General features: G+C 41.8%; 2 long non-coding RNA genes across 4 annotated transcripts in view; one reads left to right on the forward strand and one right to left on the reverse strand.

Annotated features, from left to right (window-relative positions):
- Positions 1-3,258: 3,258 nt before the first annotated feature.
- LOC124860457 overlaps positions 3,259-27,841 on the reverse strand; it is an 81,138-nt gene continuing 56,555 nt past the window's right edge. For 2 of the 3 annotated variants that reach the window (XR_007036360.1, XR_007036362.1), the window contains exons 4-6: positions 11,776-11,924; positions 9,038-9,094; positions 3,259-7,780 (exon numbers count right to left, since the gene is read on the reverse strand). This is a non-coding gene — a long non-coding RNA (uncharacterized LOC124860457). Of the gene's footprint in view, positions 7,781-8,721; positions 8,861-9,037; positions 9,095-11,775; positions 11,925-27,841 lie in introns of all 3 variants that reach the window. The other variant, XR_007036361.1, reaches the window with a different exon arrangement.
- On the forward strand, positions 8,847-13,636 carry LOC124860458. Its single transcript, XR_007036363.1, has 3 exons — positions 8,847-8,988; positions 9,336-9,486; positions 12,654-13,636. It is a non-coding gene; the product is annotated as an uncharacterized LOC124860458 (long non-coding RNA).

Consider the following 27,841-nt stretch of genomic DNA (forward strand, 5'->3'; position numbering starts at 1 on the left):
ATCAGGTTGCAACATAATATTTAACCTATTAGAAAGATAATTTAATGCATGTTTATTTTTTGCAGGTATGAGCTGTACAGTCTAATGATCACAGGCAGAAAGGATTTCCTGTGGTGCTAAGTGGTGTTACAGTCTGTTGTTAAAAGACCTTCTGCAACCAACCCTACATGTAACAGAGAGAGTGAGAGGTGTTTCGCATTATTGTTCTGAGCTTGAACCGCATCCTTCTCTCTAATCTATCAGAGAGTTGAGTTCCACCGTAGCAACATTACTGACCTTTGGGAACAGTTTATTAAGCCTGTCAGCATCTTCTACCTTCTGCTAAGGGGACGATATAAACAACATGAAAATGTGGTCAAGCTAAAGATTTGGTTTATGTTTAGGTCATTTTTTAGGATGGGTAGGTTAAAAAGGTCAATTCTCACTGCAATTTTCTGGGCTAAAAAAAATTTAATGGTCTGGTCAATCCATAAGAAAAGATCTCCATGGATGTCCAGTGTGTGAAGGGAACTGAAGAATTATGCATCTCTCCAGTCCTGTGTCAGCTCTTTGCTGGATTGAATACTACTTCTCCCTTTTCTGCACTTCTTTTGTCTTTAACCTGTCGACTTTACTAATTTTTAAATAGCGCATTATAATGGCTGTTATGGTCAAATATGAGGACTGGACAGAAAACAAGTTAAAAAAACAGCCAAAGTCCAAAGAAAAACTTTGAAAGACCTTCACAAAGCCGTGAGCATTTCAAAGTATTCCAAGAAAGCCTTGATTCTTGAAAGAAAAGTGAAGAGGACTGAAAACCTGTTGAACAGGACTGTAAATGTGTATGTGCTGATATTTACGAACAAATTACGATTTCTAATGAGTTCACACTTTCTTTGGGGCGTACAGTGCTCAAACTATAGCTTAATTAACGAAAGAAATGTGTTTTGTTCGCTATCGGAGACAAACTCTCCCTCTATCTCCACCTCTCTACTCTTTGTCATTAGCAGAAAGCCTCCCATTAGAGATAAGCAGCCACAATGGCTGGTGTGAAGGCCTAGATCACAGTTGTTTTTATCTCTCACTTCATCTGCAGCCTGTGGTGTCTCTGTCAGAGGATGTTGTTTAACCAAGTCAAACATTCAAACATCCTGTGGCATCATCCTGCCTATATAGCCGTGCCCCAGTGTGTCAAACACACACTTTGACACAACCCTCGTTTGCTGAGGTCTGGCTCTGTGGATAGTTCACAGGCTTGGGAATACTGTTGGGCACATAAAATGGGATTATTATTATTTGGAATGAATGTGTTTGTTTTATGTTTATCTGTTTACTTTATTTGTACATAATTCAACCAGGAAAAAAACCCATAAGGTTTTAAATCTCACTTATGAGAGTGTCTTGGCCAAGATAGCAGCAGCTCAAAAAAACAATAAAATACAACACACACACAAAACAATGCAAATTACAAATAAGAAAAGGTCATTAAAATGTAAACAATAAACACTAAAAGGTATGTTTCTAGTTTAATCATAAGCTAAATAATCCTCCAAACATTTACCTCTAGATAACTGATATCGGTGATAATGCTTGAAAGCTGTTCACTAAGACTTCAAATTCAGTTATTCTGGATCTGATTCCAGCAGGGGAGGAAAGAAAATCCGAATGCTTTTTTTAAACTCAGTATAAATCCTCGACATGGTTAATAAAAACAGGATATGTGAAAGAATGGGGTAACTTATGTTGGAGGATCTAAGGTGCCTGAACTGAAGGTAGAATGTCAATAATAGTTTCATTAACAAGGATATATAGGTTGATCTTTGCACTGACAAAGCAGATCAACTTTTAATATAAAATATTTGATGAGTTTTAGTTTGTGAGGAATCACAAAGCTTCGTGGTCAGTATCAAATAAGCACTCTGAAGAGGCATTCATAAACGTTGGAGAACAGCACAAAATTAGTTTTATTTTAACATTCACAGCTAGATTAAAACAGCAAAAGTGCCAACAGGTCATAAAATCCATAAAGATATGTGAATCTAATAGAATACATCACAGTATTCTCAACATCAAAAAAGCAGAAATCAGTGTTTTATACTCTTTGACCAACATTGCTAATGCATAAAATGAATGAGACCAACCCCAGGACAGATCCCTGGGGAACACCTTTGGATACGCAGTATTTCTTTAGCTTGATGTCCTTTCTCCCTGAGCAAGAGTATATTTGCAAGTTTCTCTCTTTTTTTTTTTATTAAAAACTCAGTTTTCACCTCAGGCAGTCTTTGTTCTTGGGTCCTTCACAACCTAATCATGACAGATTGAAACAAACAAGAAGTTTGCCTTACAAGATTTAATGAATAAACAAAGAATATAAATAAAGTCATATTTTATAAAAACCTTTCAAAATTTTATCTGTGGATATGTGTGTTAATTCTGTTTTTGCAAAGCATTAATTTGAGGTCTGCAATGTCTTCTTTTGCTTTTGGAGAAAATATGTGTGCTTTTATTTGATGATGAAAATCGATTAAAATGTTGAACTGACCCAAAGCAGTATTCCCACAGCATTATGCTGCCGCCACCATATTTCTTTGTGAGAATGAGGTATTTAGTGTTGTGTGCAGTGGTATTTTTGTTACATTTTGCATGTAAGGTATATTGTAGATGCTCTATAACAGAATGTAGAAATAATAATAATAATATTCAATGAAACCCATTGGCAGTCTAAATATGAAAGAAATTACAGCATTAAAAAACACAAATTGCTCATTTTAAGTTGGTTATCGGTTAAATTAAAATTCAAAGTTTGGCCAGTTTTTGGCAACTTTCATCTATGTTTTCTCCAAAAATGCTTACAACATTGCACTTGCTCACACACACACACACACACACACGCACACACACGCACACACACACACACACACACACACACACACACACACACACACACACACACACACACACACACACACTCTTGTTTTGCTATATGTAGTGAGGACCATGTGTTGACTCCCATTGACTTCCATTGATTTTCAGTCATTTTCAACCTTTTCTATGCCCTAACCCTGACAATAACCCTAAACCTAACCATTACCAGTGCATGCCTAACCCTAACCTTAACCTAAACTCAATTCACATCTTAGTCCTAAACCTAACCGTTAGCAAAATAGGTAGTGAGGACCAGCAAAATGTCCTCACTTTGGTACAAACGGTCCTCAATTTGATGGTGAAATCGGGAAAATGGTTCTCACTCTGATGCCAAGACAGGAACACACACACACAGACACACACACACACACACACACACACACACACACTTCCAGCATGAAGGGAGGAAGCCCATGAGCAAGCAGGTTAATATCAGGAGCACTTGACAACAATGGTGTGTTATGAGGTGCTGCAGTGGTAATAAGGTCTTTGTTGGGACTTTAAAGCAGAGCCACATCACATCATTACTCATCCTGGGAGACCGGTCGCAAGTAGGCATGGCAACCGGGACTTGGCAGAAACCTGAAGCAAGACCAGAATCTCAATGCAGAGCGAACACAGTCACACAAACAAACACAACAATATCTGGTGGAAGGAAAAAGTTCAGAAGCAGCCACAGTGACCACAGACCAGAACCTTGAAAATGAGAATTTATCAAGTCAAAATAAAATTACTTTTTCTAATAAAATGTGTCAGGTCAGTTGCAGTTAAAATTGTACCCCTCCACCACACTTCGATTGTAGAATATTTGAAATAGTAAACTTGATTTAGTTTGGATGAATCAGACTAAACGGATCATCTAGTTTGACAGGAAATGGAATCAGTTAGTCCACACTGAGTGTGTGAATGGAGAGATTAGGAGTGGACAGTGCGGTGCACAGAGGTATGCAGCGGTGTGAGAGCTTCCTCCTGCAGGTTGCTGGGAGTGTTGGGTCAGCGCGGAGCGGTCAGCAGCTGCTGCCTGGCCTAGGTCCCACAGTTCCCAGGCTGGGGGGATTGACAGGCCAGTAATAAAATCAGGCGCCCTGGTTGGGCTGTGTGCGGCCCATTGTTCCCCCAGCAAGGCCCACGGCTGCTGTTTACTTTCTCCCATATGCATTATTCAACGGCACAGGAGCTCCCGGAGAAAGGGGCCCTATTCAGGGATCCTCTTGCCCTTGTTTTGTTTAGCTAATTTTCAATTAAAATAAACCTCTCTTGCCAGTGCCATGGCTGAGTGGGGAAACAGAGTGGGACACTGTCCCTGCCATTTGGGCCGTCTGAGGAGATTAGACAGAACGTGTAAATGGGAAGAAAGTGGGATGTATCACTTATACTGTCAGTGATATGTTTTCTATAGAAGGATTTAAATAGAGACAGTGAATAAGGTTGCTGTTAAAGATTGGAGCATACTTGCCCCCTGTGCATGCTATTGTATTTGAACCTGTTGTGTGGTGTGACCTAATTATTTTGTAAAAGATTATTATACATGCAAACAAACTGGAACATCTTCAGATTTTCAATAAGTAAAGAAGTGAACACGTCTTCAATTGAGGCAGGTTATAAATCTCACCCTTAAGGTTGCAACAGGAGGATTCCCATATGGTAAGGAAAAGTGTGAACTGATCATAAAGACAATAATGACTCCCAGAGGTCATTAAATGAAGCTGGCCAGGGCAAGCTGGACTAATCAATATGTCAAGTGATAGTTCCCTCTTTAGCTAGATATTATTCTCACAGGAGGGGCTGGGTCATCCTCACAGAGAGTGGAGACAGATGCAGTGACAGTGGGGAGTTAGAGGAGTTAAAGATTCACCACACATCTGTCACTTCAACCAGAGCAGCAGCTCAAAGTCTGCCCCTGCTGACTGCCTGCCTCATGCCATGCCTACCTGTGGCTTAGGTTTACCATATGTCTTCTCTGAGCTCTCTGTCTGTCTGAAATCCCCACAGGGCCCACTTATATTTTGCTTTAACTAGGTAAACAGTTTAATAAATCCCCAACCATGTACTGACACAAAAACACTTGCCACGGTGCGCTGCAAAAGTATTCAAACCTTCCAATAATTCAACCTCAACCTTCAATTTATGTTTTTTGGGATTTTGTGCAATTGACCAACATAAACTGATTCGAAACGGAACCAGTTTATGTTGGAACCACCTCCTGATCAACACAGGGAAAACTAAGGAGCTGGTGGCAGATTTCTGCAAGCGTAGACCCAGCACACTGACAGCGGTTAACATCCAGGAAACTGACACTGAATATAAGTTAGCTCTCATAAGTAGGTGGGTGTTCAGCTGAACAATAAACTGGACTGAAATCACAACATTGATGCTCTTTACAGGAAGGATTAGAGAAGATTCTACTACTTTGCTGAGGAGACTGAGGTCTTTTGGAGTACATCAGCCATCTTCCATGTTGTAGTATGTTGGCGCATTAGCTTAACTACAGCTTAGAGAGAGAGGTTGGATCAGCTCATCAGGAAGGCCAGTGGTGTCCTAAGATGCCCCCTTGACCCAGTGCAGGTGGTGGGAGACAGAAGGACTAGCAAAAATAGCATCATTGTTGGACAAGGTCCCCCACCTCATGCATGAAGCTGTTGCAGAACTGGAGAGCTCCTTTAGTGACAGACTGTTGCATCCTAGGTGGACAAAGGAGAGTTATTGCAGATCCTTCCTCCCAGCAGCTGTTAGACTTAATAACCATCACCTCTCCCAACCAACTCAATGAGTTTACATCCCTGCTGTCATTTGCACAGGTTTCCACTTCTAATTACACTATTTTTAATAATCGTACAGTATTTTTTTTCCAAAGTTATAAATTATCCTTTACTGTACAGTCAAAATTATTCTGTAAAGATAGTGACTCTCCACAATCGGCTGAGTTTTACATTTTACCAATTGGCATACTGGTAGAAATGGGAATGTTTCTTCCAGATTGACACATCTAGAGATTGAAATTTTTGCCAATTCTGTTTTATAACAAAGCTCAAGCTCTGATTAATTGGATTAGGAGCCTGTGTAAACATTTATTTTCAAGTCCTGCCTCACATTTTTAGGATTTTGTGCAGCCCCCGACAGAGGTTCACAAACGGCACAAGTTTTGCTAATGCACATGGACACCTTTTATTCTATAGGGTCTCCTTTTCATTGATGCAAGGCCTTTCAAACAAGATGCAACATTCAAATCTTAAATTGAAAAATGTTAGGTAAGACTCAAAATATTTCTTAATTTCAGTTTCATTGTATGACTTTTTTTTAATAAGACCCTTTTTATGTTCACAAATCCCTTTTGTATGAAAATTGGACCATTTATTTGTGTCATTATAATATTGGGTGCTTATTTTTATGTTGAATGGGTTAAAAAATTCACAAAGGAAATTATTCTTGTGTTTTTAATTTTTAAAAATATATTTTTTGTGACCCATAAGTAATTTTAACTGAATGATTTTAGGCTATGGGGCACCATCTGAACCACTCTATTGTAGCTTTAGCTGTATTTTAGGGTGATGGTCCTGCTGGGAGGTAAACCTTCATCCCAGTCTCACATCTTTTGCAGCCTCTAACATGTTTTCATGTGGGATTGTCCTGTATTTAGCTCCATCCATCTTGCCATCAACTCTTCCCTGTCCCTGTTGAAGAAATGCATGATGCCACCACCATGTTTCTCAGTGCTTTCTGCCACACAGAGCATTTTGTATCCAGCCAAAAAATAATAATTTGGCCTAATGTGACCAGATTACATTCTTGCACTTATTTGCTCTGTCCATTAAATTCTTGTGGTAAAGTGGAAATCTGACATTTTAAGGCTTTTTTCAATGATAGTTTTCTTCACACCACCAAGAAAGTTGTCAAGGTTTGTGACAGAGTTGGACCAGTGCAGACTCTGAGACACCAAGGAAACTGGAGACTAATGGCAAACAGGTGAGACAATGGGAGCTGATTAGCGACATGGGAACCAGGTGTGTATAATTAACCGAATACAGAGAAGCTTGGTGAGGACCTGAACTAAGGAGCTAAGGGAAAATGTCTCATTAACACAGAAGTAAACACAGGACACATAAGGATCTACTGAATTAAAAACTAAAGATTCACACTAAAATAAGAATCCAAATCAATGCACAAAGAACAGAATACAACAAAGACAATACAGTCTTACTAAATCATTATTTTTAACAAAGTTGTATAAAAGTATAAGTTTCCTTCCACTTTGCAATTATGTGCTCTCCTGTGTTGGCCTATGAAATAAGATCCTAATAAAATACATTCTTTGGTATTGGTACTTTTGCAAGAAAATCAATGTTAATCTTTCTTTTTTTAAAAGGAAACACAAATCTGCGTAGCAGGTCCAAGAGTCGACCACCATCACTATCAATTTTCAAAGGTTGATAATTACACAATTTAGCAGCAACTTGTTACAGGATGTTTTACATATTGCAGAAGCCAAGTTTGTTCGAACAAAACATTGCCTACATGTACTGTCATATTTGACGCCGCTGGCGGATGATTTGCTTCAGTCTAGAAAGAGAAATAATTTCTCTTTGGCTTGCCATCTTAGCCCATTAGTGCCTGGTGAGTGGGGTTGTGAATGTGGAGGGCCTCTTGGCATGGCTGGACGCACTATATTCCCCTGCTGGGTGCAGGTGAGCACTCAATGCAGTCCTCAGCACCTGCCCTCTTTGTTCCCCTTGTTGATGGCTTTACGGCGTGAAGGGGATCCGTCTGTCTGGCTCTCGTAAAAGCAGCAGTACAAGGCCCAGTAAAAGCCACACTGCTGCCACGGCATTGTGTGGGGCCTGCGTAGCTCCCAGAGTGACCCCACCAGCGATGGAGGGAGCTTGACATAAATGATACAAAGAATTTAACAAATATCACAAAAAATGCAGATACACAGATTTACACTTTGACATATATTATGGACAAATATATGGAAGAAAAAAACTAACATCTTACCTAATAGATAACTGGCTTAAAGGGCATTCATTGAAAAATAATGTAGTCACACGGGTATTTCCCGGTATTATAATGCCACTTATATTGCACATTACAGTACCAGTCCTGCTTAAAAAACTTAACAATGATTTAAGAAATATGGATTTTAAACTATGTTTATGTTTTTGAAAGTGAAAGCTTTTTTTAAATTTGTTCTATATAATGCAGGTTATTAATAGATATTTAAATTTAGCTAAAACATCACAGTTCTGTTGACAAATAATTAAAAAAACAAGGCAAAACAATTATCAAAGTAAACAAAACGACCATGTAGTAAGTATGAACACAAAGATCTGAAGTACACATCACATATTTTAACCACTTCCCCCAATTAACCTTTGAAAAGATTCTTGGTTGTAGCCATAGCAACCTCTTATCTTTAGCCAGTGGTATGTTAAATCTTTTAAATATTAGATTGTTTTATGATATATAGCGCTATACGAAATCCTCATTAATGTCTGTCAATATCTCAAACTTCTCCGGTATTGTCAGGTTCTGGGTGTTGCTGACTTTATTTTGTGCCTGCTATTAACTGTGCTTCACCCCTCGGTGCCGCGTGTGCTCTGTTGGGTTAAGGACAGGTGTTTTCCATCTCCGTGATCAGCTGGGAGGTTTAAAAGGAGCATGCTGCCAGCACTTCGACACCTGAGTGTTTTGTCTCTGCAGTACATTCAATTGGCCAAAGTAAACGAACTCCATGTTTATGCTCAGCCTAGACTTATTGATCTTGTCCTTACTTTCCAGGTTCAGTTTTGGACACAGCTCAAGTTCCTTTGAAGAACCTACCTGCCTTCACCTTTTTATGCCAAGAATTCGAGTTTGGATATTCCATCAAGCTCCGCTGGCAGCAACCGGACTTCATAACCTCATCTTCCTCCGAGTGAACCCTGTCCACCATCAAACAAGTGGCACCTCTGGACTCCATCTGAAAGAACGCACCGAACCTAAGTTCTGATCCTTGGGAAGGATCAGTCAAACCTACGTAACCAGGCTTACCAAGCTTACCAGGCCCAGAACCTTATCTCCTCCAGTGAACCATCCACACCTACGACTGTAAGATACATTACACAACAAATCCTAACTGTTACAATCCTCCACTTACCTGTTACTTCTCCATGCAGCCAAGGAGTTCCTGTCCCGGACCATGCCTTCCACGATCCTGTGATAAAATAATCGCTTTACACTTTATAATCTTTTTGAGTGTTTTCTGCATGTGGGTCAAATCAGCAACAAACAAAATGACAGAACACTCAGGTCAAAAGCAACTCAGCAGACACACTTAAAAGAACTCTTTCCGAACATAGTCACCAAATTCAGGCTCAAGGTTCATCTCTCCGCTCACTCCACGAACAACAGAAACAAACTAACTGGCAGCTTGAACAAATCTCTCTCTCTTGCAGCATATCCTCAGTACCAAGGACTCCCCTTCGCCTGGTGGCGCTACCGAAACTCCGCTGTCTCAACAATTACTTCCTGGACGTGACGTAACTTCCCCTAATCCGGAGACATTTTCTGGAGAAATCAGAGACTGTGGAGGGTTTCTGCTAAGGTGTAAGTTGGTGTTCAACTGGTCACCTCAATCTTTTCCTCACGATGATGTCAAGATTTTATTCAGTGCCTTGCGAAAGTATTTGGCCCCCTTGAACTGTTCAACTTCTTCCCACATTTCAAGCTTCAAACATAAAGATATAAAATTCAAATTTTTTGTGAAGAATCAACAACAAGTGGGGCACAATCGTGAAGTGGAATGAAATTTATTGGATGTATCAAACTTTTTTAACAAATAAAAAACTGAAAAGTGGGGCGTGGAATATTATTCGGCCCCCTTGCATTAATACTTTGTAGCGCCACCCTTTGCTGCAATTACAGCTGCAAGTCACTTGGGGTATTTCTCTATCAGTTTTGCACATCGAGAGACTGAAATTCTTGCCCATTCTTCCTTGCAAAACAGCTCGAGCTCAGTGAGGTTGGATGGAGAGCGTTCGTGAACAGCAGTCTTCAGCTCTTTCCACAGATTCTCGATTGGATTCAGGTCTGGACTTTGACTTGGCCATTCCAACACCTGGATACGTTTATTTGTGAACCATTCCATTGTAGATTTGGCTTTATGTTTTGGATCATTGTCTTGTTGGAAGATAAATCTCCGTCCCAGTCTCAGGTCTCTTGCAGACTCCAACAGGTTTTCTTCCAGAATGGTCCTGTATTTGGCCCCATCCATCTTCCCATCAATTTTGACCATCTTCCCTGTCCCTCCTGACGAAAAGCAGGCCCAGACCATGATGCTGCCACCAGGGGATTGTGTGTTCAGGGTGATGAGCTGTGTTGCTTTTACACCAAACATATCGTTTTGCATTGTGGCCAAACAGTTGGATTTTGGTTTCATCTGACCAGAGCACCTTCTTCCACATGTTTGGTGTGTCTCCCAGGTGGCTTGTGGCAAACTTTAAACGAGACTTTTTATGGATATCTTTGAGAAATGGCTTTCTTCTTGCCACTCTTCCATAAAGGCCAGATTTGTGCAGTGTACGACTGATTGTTGTCCTATGGACAGACTCTCCCACCTCAGTTGTAGATCTCTGCAGTTCATCCAGAGTGATCATGGGCCTCTTGGCTGCATCTCTGATCAGTTTTCTCCTTGTTCAAGATGAAAGTTTAGAGAGACGGCCGGGTCTTGGTAGATTTGCAGTGGTCTGATACTCCTTCCATTTCAATATGATTGCTTGCACAGTGCTCCTTGGGATGTTTAAAGCTTGGGAAATCTTTTTGTATCCAAATCTGGCTTTAAACTTCTCCACAACAGTATCTTGGACCTGCCTGGTGTGTTCCTTGGTCTTCATGATGCTCTCCGCGGTTTGAACAGAACCCTGAGACTATCACAGAGCAGGTGCATTTGTACGGAGACTTGATTGCACACAGGTTGATTCTATTTATCATCATCAGTCATTTGGGACAACATTGGATCATTCAGAGATCCTCACTGAACTACTGGAGTGAGTTTGCTGCACTGAAAGTAAAGAGGCCGAATAATATTGCACGCCCCACTTTTCAGTTTTTAATTTGTTAAACAAGTTTGACACATCCAATAAATTTCATTCCACTTCACGATTGTGTCCCACTTGTTGTTGATTCTTCACAAAAAATTAAAAATTTATATCTTTATGTTTGAAGCCTGAAATGTGGCAAAAGGTTGAAAAGTTCAAGAGGGCCGAATACTTTTGCAAGATACTGTAGTTGAGGAATGTTGGAAAATATTTAATTTCACCATGTTTGGAGAAAACTAAACACTAGATACTAGCCTAAAGATGTCAAAACAGTTGACAAGAGCAATAGTTTCGTAGTGAAAGGACTTGAAGACTTTGCAGTCAACAAGTCAACCAAAACATTTCTGAGTCTGTATAAAAATAATCTAGATTCAGATTTAATGCTAATACTGATGTCCAACAGCTAAGGCTTGGCTTACACTTGCTTATCAACAGGACAATGAAACCAAACATACATCTAAAACAGAATAGTGGAAAAGGAAGCAAGGCGTTGCAATGGCCCAGGCAAAGTCCAGAGATCTACATGACTGAAAACTGAGATGGTTCCTTAATCAAGCCATACAGACACAAATGCCTACAAAGCTCTGTGAGGTAAAGCAGCATTGGAAGAAAGAGTTTAGACTGATAAAGTCATACAGAAAACAAAAGCTTTTTCTGCTAAACTAGTTGGATGATCTCTCACAGCTTTTCCGTGTTTGCTTCATCTTTGTTTAACAAATATTGATAGTGTGGAATGTGTTGTGTGTCACAGGTTACACAGTATTTATAAAAAAAAACTAAACGGGAGTGGTTCACTCACGCTCTTTGATGCCGAAGCAGGAGGCCCACTCCTCCAGGGCGATGTATTTGTCGCTGTCAGCGTCACACGCCTCGAAGAATCGGGTGGTGCAGTGCTCCATGGGAATGAGGGGAGCGCGCAGGGGGGCGAGCTCTGAGTGGGCCAGGTATCTGATGAAAAAACAAAAGCAAACCTAGTCAATAAGATAAGAAACAGAAGCAGCATTCATGATCAAAGGTTTTGATTTCTGGTTAATCATGCTCTATAGTGTAAGGCCAAGACTCAACAGAACTAGGGCAGATACTGTATTTGGACTCATATTTTTCCCTCCAATACATACATTATCATTTGTTTATCTAAAATCGGGAAACAGAATCCGGAATCGTCCAAAGACACTGAAGTACTCCCACATGGTGGTAAAAATGTCAATATTAACACACAAGGGGGGATCCTGATCTGAAAGACAGCATGGCTGCTTATTGTCCTAAAACAACTCCAGTTTTATTTTTTATACAAAGTTTATAATAATTTTAGCTCAATAATTAAGCTTTTAAGTCTGGATTAAGCAAGCCAGAGAGGAGAATAAAAGTAAAAACTACATCATTATTGCAGCTGCAGATTTAGCTGTCATTTGGGCAAAAACAGTGACATCAAAACAAATTTTAGCCAAATCAATATGGATGCATTTATTTTTTCCTCCAAACTCTCTGATGACATATGGATGAGAGGAGCCGAATACTTTCGCAAGGCACTGTATATTTCGCTTCTTGTTTTTCCCATTTCTCAAGAGTTCTGTAGTCCTAGGCTTTCCCTGCCTGCAGATTCATAATCCCCATCTTAACTGGGCAGAAGTTCAAGTCGAATCCTGGTCATCTAAATGTTTGTCTCTTTGTTTACAGTCAGCTGTTTCACCTAACATCCCGGTTATAGACCATAAGGGGGAGGAGCCTTCAGATCTCACTCAAGTTCCCTCTGAATATCATGACCTGAAAATTGTTTTCAGCAAATCCAGGGCCCTCTCTCTCCCTCCTCACCGGCCCTATGACTGTGCAATTGATCTTCTTCCTGGAGCACCTTTACCATCAAGTCGGCTATAAAATATTTCTCACCCTGAACAGATTACCATGGAGAAATATATTTCTGAGTCTCTGGCAGCTGGAATCATCCGCCCATCATCCTCTCAACTTGGTGCTGGTTTTTTCTTTGTCGGCAAAAAGGATGGATCATTACACCCATGTATTAATTACCGTGGACTTAATCAAATCACAGTTAAGAATAAACATCCCTTACCATTACTCTCATCTGCTTTTGAACCAGTCCAATTGTGTTCAATGGACTTTGTTAAGTTGGACTTACGAAATGCTTACCACCTCGTCCGGATTCGCAAGGAAGACAAGTGGAAGACAGCACTAATGATGCCCCTAGGGCATTTTGAATATTTGGTTGTGTCATTTGGACTTAGCAATGCGCCTGCAGTGTTTCAGGCGTTAGTGAACAATGTGCTGAGAGATTTTTTGAATATATTTGTTTTTGTTTACTTAGATGACATTTTCATTTATTCTAAGAACATCATCGAACATCGCCACCATGTCCGTCAAGTTCTGCAACGTCTCTTGGAAAATCGGCTTTTCATTAAAGCAGAAAAATGCAAGTTCCGTAAGAGTTCAGTCACCTTCCTGGAGTTCATTCTAGAGGGTGGACAGGTTCGCTCAGATCCGGACAAAATCAAAGCAGTCCTGGAATGGCCACTCCCAGATTCACGCAAACAGCTCCAGAGATTCCTTTGATTTGCAAATTTCTACCGGAGATTTATCCGCAACTACTGTTATGATTTGGTGTTTGTTTGGTTTCGGGGTTTTTCTTTATGTTTTTCACAGTTAAGGTTTTGAATTGTTCTTCTGTTTATTATTATTATTATTATTATTATTATTATTATTATTATTATTGTTGTTGTTAGATTTTTTAATCATGTTTCTGTTTGTTTTTCTGGTCATGCCTTAGTTTTGTCGTCTTGTTCATGTTTTGTCAAGTTTGGTTTTCAGATCTGGTTATGCTTTTGTTTCATGTTTTTCTAGTTTCTGTTAGTTTGTGTTCAAGAGTCTCTGTTTTGCTCCAGCCACGTCTTGTTCTTCTGTCAATCAACATTATCCGGTTCACCTGCACCTAGTTAATCTGTCTTCTTGTTTCACCTGGTCAGACTCCATATATACACACCTGTCGTGTTTATTCCTTGCGGAAACATTCCCAGATCATGCTCATTCCTTGTTTTGTGGATCATGCCAAGCCTGTCCTGCCTGTCCGTTTATTGTTTTGTTCCTGCCTCTTCTGAGAGTGAGTTTTTGTTTTTTATTAAATTTTGTTAAATTGTGTACCATCATGCTGCCTGCTAGTCTGCATTCCGGGGTCCTCTATCTCGCTAGTCCTAACAACTACAGCCAAACTGCTGCTCCTCTAACTGCATTAACTTCTTCCAAGATTCAATTCAAGTGGAATCCAGAGGCCAATCGAGCTTTTCATCTATTGAAGCAAAAATTCTCACAAGCGGCCATTCTGATCCACCCTAACTCAGCCAAGCAGTTAATTTTAGAAGTAGATGCCTCAAAAATGGGAGCGGGTCGGGTACTCTCTTGAACTCTGACCTTGATGAACGGCTTCATCCTTGTGCATTTTTCTCCCACAGATTAACAAACGCTGAACGAAACTATGATGTGGGGGGCAGATAACTACTAGCCATCAAACTGGCGCTGGAGGAGGGGCGACATTGGCTGGAGGATGCCGTGCATCCTATTTTGGTATGGACGGATCATAAAAATCAGCTAAGCGGCTTAATTTACGTCAGTCCCGTTGGTCTCTTTTTTCCCCCGATTTAACCTCTGCATTTCTTACAGACCTGGCTCTGAAAATCAGAAGCTTGATGCCCTTTCCTGTCAGTTTTCACTCCAGAGATTTGTTCTGTGTGAATTGGTGTTGCCCAGCAATGGACTGGTGACCTGTCCAGGGTGTATCCCTCCTCTTGCCCATAAACCACTGGAGAAAGGCACCCCCCACAGCTCCCCCCTGGTATAGAATGAATGGATGGATGGTTAATGTGTATTAAACTCTGAATGGTACATTAAGTGTCTCTTTGTCTAATCGAATGATTACATGTTTAAAACCAGGAGATGTTGCTTTCTTTCTAGTGACAGTTCATTGCATTCTTGGTCTCTCTCTAGTCTGAAGAATGTGATAAAAAAGAAAAATAATTTTACAGACTGCGTGTGACATGAGATAACCTGCACATTATCCACAGCCTGCTTCTGATTGGTTGATCTGCACCCTATGACAGCTCTTGAGGTAGCTGAGACAGACAAAGATGATACAGAACCAGCAAGAATGTTTTGCTCTACCAAGTAAGCCTGATCAGCTTTTTGAGATTCAGTTGCAATAATTGTTCTGTTTGCTATGGTGCGTTTGTCTAAGTTGGTGTAAAGTTCCTGCAAAGAATTTTGGTTTACTTTTTCTCAGTATCTTCTAGTTACAAAGTTACAAAGTGAGGAACCATCTGGCAATCCAATGAAGTGAACAAGAACCAACAGTTTTCCAGTGTGAGTGACCTTTCGGCTGGAACATCAGCTCTTGGGCCAAGATTTCCGCTCAGCCACACTCAGAGACACGAGCCACACACCCAGTTTGTTCAATAAGTGAGCTATCAGCCCGATTTCTGGTTGAAAGTAGGCACTAGTTTTTTGTTCCATTGTAGCTGTTCCGGTGTTAGAAGCTGAGAGATAAAAGGTGACTCACAAACTTGAAACTCCTGTCTTTAAACTCCCGAGAAGCAATTCAAAAGTACATCTTTAATCATTTTAAATAATATTCAGAATGATTAGTTTCTTATTTATAAAGCTTTACTTCTTAGCTTAGAGTTTATATTAGTTAGCTTTGTTTTCTTTTTACCTAATGAAAAAAAAATAAGAATAATGCTTGATGACATTAATTACTACTTCCTGGTAGGTCTCCTCATCATTATTTGAAGTTTAATTATCCTTGTTTGATGTAAAATAAATCTTAATCTTCCTAATACCAAAAATTCTCTGTGCTGCTTCAAATTTAGGAAAAATATCTTTCATTGGAAAGGTAAACAATTAATCCTTCAGAAACTCTTTCAATGAGTTATGATAAAGATAATGAGACCAATTGGTTTATGTACATTAACATAGGTTAGCGTAGCTTATCAACACTACAAGAAGATGGTTTAGATTTCTGAAAGGAATTTAAATTTGTGTAAAGTCCTTATGAGCAGTCAAAATCATATATGCAGCAGAAAGTGTGAAGAGCGATTTCAATTTGGGGAATCAAGGAGAATTTCTCATGAGCAAGTAAAGCTCACCACTCAGAAGACAGTCCATGACAGAACAATTCAATCTAATATAACTGAAGAAGCAATGTTGGAGTCATATTTTTATGAAGTGTGGGAGGAAGTCTGAATACCCGGAGAGAACCCACAAATGCACAGGAAGAACATGGAAACTCAGAAAGATCCCAGAGGAGGATTCAAATACTGAACGCTCTTGCTGCAAGGCAACAATGTTTCCAACTGCCTCAGCATAGAGCCTATTAAACTGAACATTTTCTGGGATATTTTTAACCCAACAGTTTTTAGAGTGCAAGTGAATTGTTTCCAATGCCTAGACCTAACCGGATGGGTTAGGTGTATAATTATTTTTCATTGTTTATTATTTCATTGTTATATTTTCTTGTAGGGCTGCATGGTAACACAGTTGGGAGCCCTGTTACCTTGCAGCAGGAAGGTCCTGGGTTCGACTCCCGGATGGAGTTTGCAAGTTCTGCCCGTGCATGCATGGGTTCCCTCCGGGTACTACGGCTTCCTCCCACAGGAAGGTGTGAATAGATGTGTACATGGTTGTTTGTTCTGTGTGTTGCCCTGTGATGGACTGGTGACCTGTCCAGGGTGTTCCCCGCCTTTGGCCCGTAGATTGTGGGAGATAGGCACCAGCTCCCCTACGACCCTGTACAGGAGAAGCAGGTATAGAAAATGGATGGATGGATATTTTCTTGTTCGAACATTTAATTAAAATGGTTTATGTTACTTTGAGAACTGAATTACTCAGCAATGTAAGAGCAGGTAACATTTTTTTTTACTTGTTGGACCACTTGTTTGCTGAGTATTGGATTATCTGCCCGTTGTTGGACGTCACTGTGCCCCTCCAATGGCATCGGCCATTTTGTACCCAGGACAGCCCGCTCCTACATATCCCATCAAGCATTGCGACTGATATGACTGGGCGTCCCCAGTCTGACGTCACAGGATGCTATATAGGAGGCGCTCATGTTTGAAACACTGCCTTCAGCTGGAACCCCACATCCAGGGATCGAAGAGCGTCACTTTAAGAGAAGAACTCTGTCCAGAGTTTCATTCATTCTCTCTCGTTGGACAACGAACTATTCATAACTGAAGTTTTTGGACTAGGAAGGCCAGAGATTTCACTTTTGCCGATCGAAGACGTGAGTTAACACGTAACTGGAGACACGGAGTTTCGGAGAGACGAACCGCTACCGTGTTTCATTTTCAAGTCGACTTTGGTGGTCAGATCATATTTTTCCTTTTTGTCAAGAAGACCAAAGGACAAAGACTGACCGTTCCCCTGAAGTTAATTGTGGACGCACATTAACTTAACCCCACGTTTCCTCGCTCGAATTCCCTCGCTCAGGAAGAAGACGACACAAGTAAAATCGATTTCTTTTTTTTTTATTTCTTTATTCAAGTCCTGGGCAGGGTCAGAGGTTGTAGAAGCGATCAGAATCGCTGGTTAGGATCTCACGTGTTCTGAATAATATGTGCATGTAACCTTGCTTGTTGAAACTTTGATGTGTTATGTAATATCGGGATCCGCCGTGTTCCCCAGAGCTGTCTATGTTTACTATCTGAACGCAGGTGCGTTGCAAAACTGGACTGTTAAAATGACCTCATGGTAAAATTCTCCATTTTACCTTTGTCTTCAATCTCACTGTGCTAGCTTGCCGCCAAAAGTTATCAATCCTTTGTTTCAGGAGTAAAGGGGGGAAGTTTTATGATCAGAAGATCATAAAAGACACTCTAAGCTGCGCTCCAAACCCCCACCAGTCATCACCACACCCCCCTTTTCATATCTTCTCCTTTCCTCTGTTGTGCCATAAACTGCTGGTTGACTCAATACATACCCACTACCGTTTTGTTGATTTTGGTTTATTTAGATGTGTTTACCCCTGTGTATGTAGAATTTTGCATGTTGAGTAGGTGAAAATTAATAAATATTCACATAGATAAAGAGAGAGCGTTTGGTGTTTCATTGTGTGCAAAAAGTGATGTGTCAGTCAAAATAAGGTTCAAGTTCCACACGTTTCGGCAGAAACGGTCGATTAAACAGTGACATCTCCGGCAATAGTTATTAACTATTACGGAGTATTTAACGGTTGTAATTGTCAGAGGCGTCGAGCCACAATTACAACACCAGAAACCTCTCTGGTCTCGATTCGTAAATGAGGATTTATGGTTAAGAAATTGATTTTGTCAGATTATGATTTGTAATTATAATTATTGATCAAGATTATCCAATCAATAATCATACTCCCAACATATGGCGTCCCTGGGTGGGCCTTAAAAAGACAGACATCAAATCACTGTTGCACAGAATGAACGAACAGTTGTGATCTCCGTTAACAAGACGTTATTGGGAGACTTGAGTTTCGCACAGAACGTTTGTGAATTAGGGGATTTCGATTAGGTTGTGCTCAGTTCTACTGCAAAGGATAACATTAGCTTTCAGAGGTGTTTGTTGTGGATGCAAGGTGAAAGTTGGTTTAACTTGTGGAAAAGTTAAAGTTAATTTCCAGTCGCCAGCCTGCTGCTGCAGCTGTAAAAACCTGCGCTGATAAGCAGCAGACCTGCCCCAGTGGCCACTGAGCGTAATTACAGTTGTGACCAACATTCTCCCAGTCAGTTAGAGAACAACACCTACATCTGGTGGCCATTTAATAGATTACAGATTGCAGCTGGATTTCCCAAACCGCAGACCTGCACTCAGTACCATCTGGTGGTCACTAGTGCGAATTGCATTTCCTATGTTGATTTTTTTTTTTAAATCACTCAATTCATTAACACAGGCAGATTATTCCATCACCTATGATCAAAAGGGCATAACTTAAAGTTGAAAGTTGAAGTTAGAGATCATTCATTACCACTTTTGAAAAATTTTAAGCATTTTTGCTGGGTTTTTTTAGTGTGTGAAGCATGTTTTGACCTGACTCATAAAACTAACTTAGTTGTTTAACAGGAAGGTAGGTGATTCATATTAGAGAACACTAACATTTATTTGAAGCTAAGAACAGCATTGAATGTTTAGTTTCGTTTCCCATTTTTAAAATTTTATTTTGAACTTGGTTTCTGGGTTATTTCAAAAAAAAAATTCTTTCCTTTTTCTTTTTTTTTTTTTTGCATGTTTGCTTGATTAACCCCATTAAAGCATAGACTTGGGTAAGCCACAGTTTGAACGGTCAAACCTGTGTGCCCATTTTAAGCAAACCCATACACCTGGACGAGACAGGTATGAATCAGACAGCTAGCTGAATAGCTTAGCCTGTTGTGTGCAGCTAATTAAGTTTAGCAATCCTTAATCACTGAACAGCTTAGCCTGTTGTGTGCAGCTAATTAAGTTTAGCAATCCTTAATCACTGAACAGCTTAGCCTGTTGTGTGCAGCTAATTAAGTTTAGCAATCCTTAATCACTGAACAGCTTAGCCTGTTGTGTGCAGCTAATTAAGTTTAGCAATCCCTAATCACTGAACAGCTTAGCCTGTTGTGTGCAGCTAATTAAGTTTAGCAATCCTTAATGACTGAACAGCTTAGCCTGTTGTGTGCAGCTAATTAAGTTTAGCAATCCCTAATCACTGAATAGCTTAGCCTGTTGAATTGGTGCTAATTTCTTTAGTGGTGGTTCATAAATAAACAGTTTGTGTGTTTGCATTGTGCATTTTGGGCCAAAGATGGAGGGAACATCCCAGACTGCAGCTGGAGATGTGTGTATGGTGGAGGACCCCATAGGAATGCAGGCACAAGAGGTGATAGGGTCATTGATTCTGCTGTCCCCCGAGGAGCGTAAAGGCCTCAATGATTATGGCATTGAGCAATGTGAAGCCAGGATTCAGGAGTTGCTCCAAGTCATTAGAAACCCACCGAAAGACAGACGGGTCTCAGATGTGTTAGGACAGCTCACTCTGTTGTATCAGCGAAGGTTAATGTTGGAAGTTGACCAGCGCGTTAAACTGCAGTTCGAGCTGAATGATACGTTGCAGACGGTGGATGTCCTTCGAGGGGAAATAACAGAAGTGGGAAATAGATTAGAAGCAATAGAGGGTAGCCATGCCACTCCGCCCCCCCTGGAAGAATGGAGGGACGAACCGAAACCCACCTCACAGGTTGAAACCTTGAGAGGTGAGCCACACCTGCGAAACCCTGAGAGAACTTGCAGGTCAGATCTGGAGGATGTAGAAGCTGCTCTCCAGAGATTACCTTTCCAGGCTCATGGGGTTCCCCAGACATCCACCGAGATAAGAACGGGGATAAGTAGTCAGAATAGGTTCAGTGGTGCGGTGCCCCGCCCCACTGCAATCAGCAGCCATGAACGGTACCTAGCTGGGGACCCAGCAGGTGTAAATAGTTCACGGTTCAGATGCGAGCAGCCGTCAAACGTGACTCGCAGTACGGTCCTCTACGATCCCTCACCTCCGCCACGGCGACAGGAGTGCCGCCCCTGGGATTCAGGTAGCTCCTACCGCCCTCAACCGCTGCCCAGGACCCGAGTCCGGGAAGCACAGGGCCCACAGTTATACCGGGAGCAGCCTCCACTGCCTCCTCCGAGGATGAGGCGTGATGCACCGATACCCTCTGAGTGCAACCGGAGTGAACTCTCCGATGATTACTCAGATGGGCCGGGACCAATCCCTGAAAGTGGATTGCGCACCCGCCAGCTTGAGTCCCTTGCTAAAGACATAGAGCGTTTCGACCCTAATAAGGCAGAATCAAACATTGATGATTACCTTAGGGAAGTGGAACGCTGTCTTCTAGATTTGTACTGCCCATCAGCACGGGAGAAACTGAAGCTCATCTGGAAGACAACGTCCAGGAGCGTCCATGTTTTCATGGAGAGCCTGACACCCGCAGTCCGAGACCGTTATTCAACCCTTTGCGAAGCTTTAAGGGAGGAATATTCTGTGTACACGGACCGGGCCTCAGCCACACTTGGTGCTTTCGCGATCCAGCAAAAGAAAAGCGAAGCACCCAGGGAGTATTACCGGCGCTTGAGAGCCGTTTACTTCCAAGGACGCAATGCGCCAGGCATTGAGGAGGAACATGCTTTTAAATCCCTGTTCCTCCACAACCTTCATGAAAGTGTGCGATACGAAGTTACTATGTATTGCAGGACCAAGGCCATGAGCATGCAAGAGATCCGCAAATATGCTCAGATGGCGTGGGAAACACGTGCTCGCCCGACCAAGGGATCGGAGAGCGAAGCTAGGGTTTTACAGGCCCAGACTGAAAGAACCAGCCATGCATTAGAAGGTCAGGAAAGGCCTTCAACCAGAACCTATGCGAAGAACAGGTTCAGGGAACAACATAGGTTTGGTCAGCTGGACTGGGGGGGTGGTACTGAATACCAACCACAGTCAAAGTTGCCAGACCATTTCCGGTCAAACAGACGACCTGACCATCACGTGAAGCCTAAAGGTAAACCTGATGGAAGAGGGTGGAACCCACACGCAGAAGGGATTATGGGGAAAGAGATGCAGGAGGCCCTGCGTAAGATGGTGATGGAAGCAGTGCGTCAGGCCACCATGCCCCCACAACCCTTGAAACAGGAAGCGGACCTAGTTAAACCAGACCCAAACTTCCCGTCAGCATGACTAGGCGTGGACCCAGTCTCCACAGTCATCAGAGTCTACCTGATCGGATGGGGAGACAAACCTGGGAAACTCCAAGAACCCCTTGGGACGTCTCCAGGAGAAACACCACAAATCATTGCTCCAAGGTTCTTAGGTAAACTGAACCATAATGAACATATAGGTCACCTATACTATCTCACTAGTATAGGGGGACAGGTCAAACTGAGGTTCCATTTTAAAACAGGATCAGAGATCAGCCTGTGGTTCTCGGTCTCGTTTGAGGAGGCGAGTAGAGCCATGCTCTCCCTCAGTAAACCACTTCAGGCTGAATTTCGTGATGTAAGTATCACCAGCTGCACCCAAAACCGATCATGCATCACTAATTGGGTGGAGCTGGACATTACACCCGAAGACACGGCTCTGGTGCACCCCATCTATAGGTGCACATTAAACAAAGACCTTTGTCTTGGTGGCCAGGACCTGCTGGACAGGCTGGCCCCACTCATTGACGGCCACCAGGACCAACTCTGGGTCCAGGCGGAGGTGCAAAACCCACGGGGTGCACGCAGCGAACGAGTCGTTGTGACCAATCAGGTCAGCAGCTTAGAGGAGCCCGAAGGACCTCTCAGGCCCTCATCAGAGCCGGTCATGTGCACCTCCGAGACACAGCTGCACCCAGCCATCCAGGAAACTCCTGCCAGAGGCGGTCATGCATTGCTTGGCTCTTTAAAGAACCCAGGTGTGGACACTTACAACCCCAAAGTGGTGGAAGATGTACACCTGGAAACCATGTTCATACCAGAAGTGCTACTAGCATTCTGGCTGGGACATCCATCAACCATTAGAGAGCTGTATGACCGTTTGTGCCAAAAAGACCCCTTTGTAACTGAGGCACAACACAGCCTCACACTCCTTTTAGTAGACGGACTCCGCCCTCTCCTCAAGACAGCCAGTGTGCAGATTGGCATCAAACAGCTCTCCCATGCTGTGGACATTGTTCCAACAGACCAAAGGGGGGTCACGTTATCCGACGCCCATTACTCTCCTGTTAGGTGCCATAGGAGCTACAAAGCCACACTCCACACCCTCCAGCAGATGGCGCACTGGCCTCCAAGGTCTCACGACACCCAGGTCTACATCAAAGGATGTTTAACCTGCCGCCAGTTTCAGCCATCCCAGCCAACCAGTAAACCTCCGCTTCAGCGAAGGGGGGTTAACAGGAGGTAACAAATTCCTCCTAACTGCGACATGCAGCTTCATCAAGTGGGTTGGATGCTTGTCAGAAAAGGTTGACACCATCATCCCAGCTGCTGCTCTTTAGCTGAACCAGATGAAGTCCTACATCAAACTCTCCTCCCCAAGAACAGAGCTTGTCTCAATGTCCGGGAAAGGAGAGGCCAGTGCGTAGGACTAGTTAAATAGGTGCATGTTTCATTAACTCACACTAACATGCACTAATCACTAACAACTTTCTTCAACAGAAACAGTTAAACATATAACTACCTCCTAGGACACAGTCTTAAGCTGTAAGTTGACACGATAATTTTCCATAACACTGTATGCACAGCAGACCTCACAAAAGTGTTTAAGAATGATGTAATGGACACACCCATGCTGCCCGAGATTTCATGCAAAATCGTGGTAAAGGAGGTTGGTTCATCTATAGACAGTCCCACCGAGGCACAGATACCCATTGACCTAGTTCTGCTGAACTTAGTAGAGAAATCCTAAGTCCACCACGACAGACACCTTGCAACCTCCACAAACACACCTGGCTTATAGCCTAAATACTGCAATTCGTTTATTCTTTTCTCCCTCTTTCCACATCTAGATAGTTTAGAGACAGGAGTCCTATTAAAACCCATCATCATCCGGAAGAGCCAATGGTTTAAGCCTAAACCTGTTTTAACCATTCGTTTTAGATTACACACCGCATACCAGCAGGTTAAGCGTTTACAGGTCAGGATTGATTCCCTCACATTCATTCCCTCACGGTTCATAGCACCACCTTTGCCAACGACACAGCCAGGGTCCAGTGCCTAATAGAAGTTGGATGAATAAGCTATGAACCATGATTTTGTTTGTTCCTTTAATTCTTATATATGCATATATATGTACGATATCTGTTATTGTTTCACTTTGTCTCAGGATTACCAAAGCTGATGACCAAAGAATGTAATGATAATGTGAATGTATTGTCCTGTATTTGTCTCATTGAACAATGTAGAAAGGGATGAGTTTAGTCAGAGTTAGTCCTGCCCAGGCTAACCTCTATCCTGCCCAGTCGTAGGTTTTGTCCTTTGCTGATTGCTCAGCAAAGGACAGAATGGTCCCAGTAGCTTCAAAGACTGCGATTCATCTCACCCTTTGAACCTAGGGGGGAATGTTGGACCACTTGTTTGCTGAGTATTGGATTATCTGCCCGTTGTTGGACGTCACTGTGCCCCTCCAATGGCATCGGCCATTTTGTACCCAGGACAGCCCGCTCCTACATATCCCATCAAGCATTGCGACTGATATGACTGGGCGTCCCCAGTCTGACGTCACAGGATGCTATATAGGAGGCGCTCATGTTTGAAACACTGCCTTCAGCTGGAACCCCACATCCAGGGATCGAAGAGCGTCACTTTAAGAGAAGAACTCTGTCCAGAGTTTCATTCATTCTCTCTCGTTGGACAACGAACTATTCATAACTGAAGTTTTTGGACTAGGAAGGCCAGAGATTTCACTTTTGCCGATCGAAGACGTGAGTTAACACGTAACTGGAGACACGGAGTTTCGGAGAGACGAACCGCTACCGTGTTTCATTTTCAAGTCGACTTTGATGGTCAGATCATATTTTTCCTTTTTGTCAAGAAGACCAAAGGACAAAGACTGACCGTTCCCCTGAAGTTAATTGTGGACGCACATTAACTTAACCCCACGTTTCCTCGCTCGAATTCCCTCGCTCAGGAAGAAGACGACACAAGTAAAATCCATTTCTTTTTTTTAAATTTCTTTATTCAAGTCCTGGGCAGGGTCAGAGGTTGTAGAAGCGATCAGAATCGCTGGTTAGGATCTCACGTGTTCTGAATAATATGTGCATGTAACCTTGCTTGTTGAAACTTTGATGTGTTATGTAATATCGGGATCCGCCGTGTTCCCCAGAGCTGTCTGTGTTTACTATCTGAACGCAGGTGCGTTGCAAAACTGGACTGTTAAAACGACCTCATGGTAAAATTCTCCATTTTACCTTTGTCTTCAATCTCACTGTGCTAGCTTGCCGCCAAAAGTTATCAATCCTTTGTTTCAGGAGTAAAGGGGGGAAGTTTTATGATCAGAAGATCATAAAAGACACTCTAAGCTGCGCTCCAAACCCCCACCAGTCATCACCACACCCCCCTTTTCATATCTTCTCCTTTCCTCTGTTGTGCCATAAACTGCTGGTTGACTCTATACATACCCACTACCGTTTTGTTGATTTTGGTTTATTTAGATGTGTTTACCCCTGTGTATGTAGAATTTTGCATGTTGAGTAGGTGAAAATTAATAAATATTCACATAGATAAAGAGAGAGCGTTTGGTGTTTCATTGTGTGCAAAAAGTGATGTGTCAGTCAAAATAAGGTTCAAGTTCCACACGTTTCGGCAGAAACGGTCGATTAAACAGTGACATCTCCGGCAATAGTTATTAACTATTACGGAGTATTTAACGGTTGTAATTGTCAGAGGCGTCGAGCCACAATTACAACACCAGAAACCTCTCTGGTCTCGATTCGTAAATGAGGATTTATGGTTAAGAAATTGATTTTGTCAGATTATGATTTGTAATTATAATTATTGATCAAGATTATCCAATCAATAATCATACTCCCAACATACTTTTTTTTTTTTTTTTTCAAACAATACTGAAATACTGTGAAAAACCCCTTTCCAGTCTGATTCCACCAGGATGAAGAAAAAACATATCCTCTGCATTTCAAAACGAAATCTCAATCATAGCCTGAGCAGAAAACTGAAACCTTGGATTATACATCCTGGATTTTACTTAACATTGTTTGTTAATCTTGGCTCATGTTTTTAATCCTCAGTGAAAGTACTGTTTATTAGGTTGAGATGATGCAATGCTCACTATTTTTCTTTTTTTTAAATACTGAAATGCTGTGAAACTTCAGTTGCACAATAAAAAAAAAGAATCTTTATGATAAAATCTAACCAATTATGATTTCCTCACAGTCAGCATTAAAGCCGTTATATCTGACAAATACAAAGCACCAAACTCGATAAAGTGGGTCAATGCGTAGTGGAGGTCAATGATCACACCGAAATAAGCTGGCATTAATGTTTCATTTATATGATTTTCCAGGATACGAAATCTTACTGATAAGCTAAAGCAAATGAAGTGGCTGAAAGGAGGGTCATGAGCAGCTTGGTATTTAAGATCCGGCCTTTGAGTGGGAGCAACATAGAAACCAATTACCAGACAAGAAATAGATCATTATTTTTTCTTAAAAGGTTGCAGGGTTTGTGGGGTGGGGGCAAAGGTGGTGGCTAAAAGGAAAGGAGGGCTTTCTAGATTGAGGAGAGAGACCACAATAAAGACATAATCATCTACCCTCAACTTTTCCTATCCAACTTTCAGATTTTAATTTGCCGTCTGTGAAGTGGTACCTAATTTACTTTCGCCTCATCCCTTCAATGCACCATTGTTGCAGGCGCTGAGATTCAGAGCTTCCTCTCTTAGCTCACCTCGGCGTGAAATTGGTTTAATGAAGCTGAAAGGTATGGAGCTCTCACAACACTGTGGATTCCAGTGACACTGCTTGATCCACCCATCCCACCCCTCCGCTCCACGCCAACCCCAGCTTCAATGCGTCTTTCCGCGCACTCACTCACATTATGCTACAATTTATAACGCAGCCACAAAAGATCCCTATCTAGCACATTACATCAGAGCATATTACTGTCCCTTTGAGGCCCCAGACCTCGGGCAAATACTGATACGGAAAAAACAGTGACTCATGGGGCATGCCTGAGACACTTTCTGCATTCAAAATGTATCTTTCATTTGTGGAAGTTTAAGTGTGTCTTAAAGTGAAAATGAAAGATTTGAAAAAAAACATGCAAATGAACCAGAGAAACCAGATATATACTGCGGAATATAATCAGAGAGTAACCTCACCTGTTTTTCCCACCTCTTCCAATCTGACCCTGTGAAAGGTGCTCTCGTGTTACCTGTCATCCTGGGTGTGGCTTTTAATGGGAATGGGAAGGAAGTCCTGTGGGATTAAGGTGTGTGTTAGTTACATTAATATGATCCCCTCAACTCATATCGCTTACTTCTACTCGCCCTCCTTTAGGACAATCAAATGGAAATGCATCCGTAACCGAATATCCCAGCATTTACTACTTCTTTCTGAACTAAGACAAAGTTTGGAGCTGGTAAATTTCTAACCAAAAATCAATTGCAAAAAGAGGAACAGAAATCTGGTCACATGAAAGTTTAGAGACCATGAGGAAGCCGAGATTTTAACAGTAGTGATCTCCAATGTCAGAGGTGGGAAAAGACAGAGATCTGCAGTTACAAATGAGATGTTTTCACATTTTTGGAAACAGGTGCAGAAGCTCAGAGAGTTGGGAGGGGCAAGACCATTTAAAGACTTAAAAACAAATAAAAGAGTTTTAACATGAACTTTAAAAAGGACAGGCAACCAGTGCAGAGTATAAAACGGGAGTATGATGTTCTCTCCGTGTTCCATTTAAAAATCATGTAGCAGCGTTTTGTACCAACTGAAGGCGCGACTTACTAACTCCCAGGTACAAAGAAAGCAAACAAGTGAAAGAAAGTGCTCTGGTTAGATTAAGCAGAGCTCTAACTATGCACAACATGGCCACAGTGAAACATGCTGGTGGCAGTGGGTTGGATACAGTGGGGGATGCTTTTTTTCAGCAGAGAAAGGGAAGCTGATTAGAACTGATGGGAATTTGGTTGGAGCTAAATTCAGGGCAATCCTGGGCTAAAACCTGTTAGAGGGCAGAAAAGACTTGAAACAGGGATGGAAGTTCACCTTCCAGCAGGACTACAACCTGAAACAAAGCTGCAATGGAATGGTTTAGATAAAAGCAAATTCATATGGTCCAGTCAAAGTCCAGGCCTAAACCAATTTATGATTTAAATTTAAAATTTAAATTTG

This window comes from Girardinichthys multiradiatus, chromosome 23 (assembly GCF_021462225.1).
Source record: "Girardinichthys multiradiatus isolate DD_20200921_A chromosome 23, DD_fGirMul_XY1, whole genome shotgun sequence".
Taxonomy (NCBI): domain Eukaryota; kingdom Metazoa; phylum Chordata; class Actinopteri; order Cyprinodontiformes; family Goodeidae; genus Girardinichthys; species Girardinichthys multiradiatus.